We start from the raw sequence: 2,750 nt of genomic DNA, 5'->3' as shown, positions 1-2,750 counted from the left end.
CTATTGAAATTGACAAAAATGTCATCAGTATAGAAAGCTTAAACTAAATTAAATATACACTGTTTACAGTATAGGGAACTTTAAAATTCAATGTAGAACAATCAATAAAGTATAAAATGTAAAGTTAAGGGTTTTACACTCTTTCAACATTCACAGGATCAATAGTTTTAAACAGAGCTTATTAAGAGCCTTGATTAAAACTTCAAAATTCAAATTTAGCAGCCAGTGCATTTTTGCAAAATTTAATCTAAAACCAAGTGTAGCATAATTACGGGTCAATTCAGGAGAAAATTCATTCCATTATGTGATATTATCGAATGATATTATCGTTAAAACTTACAGCAAAAATGCTGTCACCCTGAATAACTTTCGTTCTAATGATAACATTTTTACGAACCAAGTGTCAAACTGAATGGTTCCTGGGGGTGACCTCAAATGGGTTAGAGCTAACTATTTAGAAATCAGACAAAAATGTACTTTCTGTGAATAAATATTTGGAATCCTGACCCTTTAAAGCGGGGGGGGGGGTCGACAACATATCGAAAACATTGGGTGGCGATCAAGATTTATATATGGCGAAAGTTTAGAATAATGCAAATAACCTAACTATAGAAAAACAATAAAAAACAACCATAAGGAAACTGCAGGAATATAATGACAAGATGGCTAAAAATAGTGTGTCTCTTGCTAAGCTACGAAGAGAACTTTTGGATCTAGTTTCTGGGCAATGAAAACAGTTTAATTTTTAATCCTTTAAAAATAAAGTTTTAATCTATTAATAAATTACTTATGATTTTTCAAGATTTTAAAATTTGAACGTTGAACTACTATCTTACTTTTTTTAAAGTTGTTTTAACGTTATTTGTATGAAAATTTTGCACTAAAACTAAATTTACATTAGTTATTATAAATTTATGAAGAGTTGTAAGGCTATGTGCTTTATTAAAATTATTTTGTTATATTTATAATCACCACAACATTCAATATTTAATTACCAATAAGAGTTTGAAATCTTTGAAAAATTTAAATTTGTCAAAAGATGGCGTCAATGCCCTGAGGTCTCCAGTAGAGTAAAGTTTACTTTTTCGTTGAATTTTGTAGTTTTAGATTATTTCGAGATTTGCTAATTTCAGTTTTACTAGTTTTAATTGTTGAATTAGAGAAAATAATGTGATCCCCCACTACCCTTAACTATTTCCAGCATTTATGTAAACAAATTCTTTCATTTGCACTTTTTTTTAAAAGAAACTATTAGGAGATGGTCGCAGAAATTACAGGTGAAAAAATAGTTTAGCAAAAATATTTGAAAATTAATGCTGTTTATAGGAACTATTCTTCACACCGCCTTATATAAGGTAAAAATATTAAAAGAAATTATCTGAAACTAAACGCGTATGTGGTAGATAATTTCAAGTTTTTCCGAGTTGAATTAACAATTTAGATTTTCTATCAATAAATCAGTGACCTTCATTGGTTAAGTAATCTGTGGTTTAGTTTATAGAAAACTATAAATAGAATAAAAATGTTTGAATTTCTTCCTATAGGAATTAAGTGGATACCTTTTAAGCATTTTGAACATTACAAATATCGTAAAACAGAATAGCTAAGCATTTTGAACATTACAAATATCGTAAAACAGAATAGCTAAATGCCATAAAACTTATCATTTTTAAGTTTAAAAATTACATAAAATTTTATTTAAATTTTTACTTTGATTATTTAATATAATTTATTTAGTGTAGTGTAGCAAGCTTTGTATCTTTCCTATCAGTTCTTTTATTTCAGTTGATTTTTTTTTGTGATTCGCCAAACAATTGTTAGAAATGAGTTTTTAAAAAAAATTATTTCGAAAAAATTAATTCAAAATTTTTTAAAAATAATTATTTCTTTAACTATGCTGATGTATGTTAATTGTAAAAAAAATAAGAATGTCAGTATTTAGACTCAAACGAAAACATTGCAGCGAATAGAAATTAAATATAAAGGTTAGAGAATTTTAAAAAATTAATTCATGATTTCGTTTTTGGCTGCTTACTAGGGTCATGGTTTTTGTTCATCAAGGGAAAGCGGATGGCCAGTGTGAAAATTATATAAATAACCATTTAAAAAATACACATCCTTGTAACATTTGTAAACAAGTAATTTTCCGAATTATAATTTTTAAAGAAGTCTTCTACCTACTAATATAAGAGAGTTCACTCTTGAAATTGCTGATCCTACATAAAATATACTACCCTACATGGGAGCTTAAAAATTTGCACTTCATAAGATTTGCGAATTATATTAAGTAAACTTAGTTTGCAGTAAGAAAAGTTGATATTATTTACTCATTTCACTAGTTTATTAAAAATATAATTTCAAAAAGTAAAAGGAAAAGTTAGGCATATAATACCCCTAATTAAACAAGAGTAACAATTGTTACAGTTTGACATTCTTCACAAGATAACTTGTTTTGCAGACGATTTTGTCCTTTTTTTAAGTTAAAGCCAGGTTACGCATTTTTGAAACTTTTGCATCTAAATTTGAAATTTTAAAGTCTGATGACATGCATGAAATGACCCCTAGTCAAAAGAATCATTGTTAAATAGTTGCAAGGCCAATTGATTCGAAAAAAATTAACAACTTCTTTTCAATGAAACAAATATCAATAAACCATTAATATTCTTGATTCCTTATTACGAAATATTAGACCAAAATTTGTATTCATAATTTATTCACAATGTGTGTTAAAACTATTATAGGTCATTCAA

The 2,750-nt window shown here is 26.9% G+C and overlaps 1 protein-coding gene across 1 annotated transcript in view; it reads right to left on the bottom strand.

The window, feature by feature from the left end:
* The window catches only part of LOC147816945 (uncharacterized), a 34,247-nt gene that overhangs the window by 30,313 nt on the left and 1,184 nt on the right, over positions 1-2,750 (bottom strand). The window lies entirely within an intron of this gene.

The sequence above is a fragment of the Parasteatoda tepidariorum genome, chromosome 1, assembly GCF_982258835.1.
Source record: "Parasteatoda tepidariorum strain Cologne lab strain chromosome 1, Ptep-v5.0, whole genome shotgun sequence".
In the NCBI taxonomy this organism is placed as follows: domain Eukaryota; kingdom Metazoa; phylum Arthropoda; class Arachnida; order Araneae; family Theridiidae; genus Parasteatoda; species Parasteatoda tepidariorum.
Note: the sequence above shows the minus strand (reverse complement) of the source record. Positions and strands in the feature narration are given on the sequence as shown.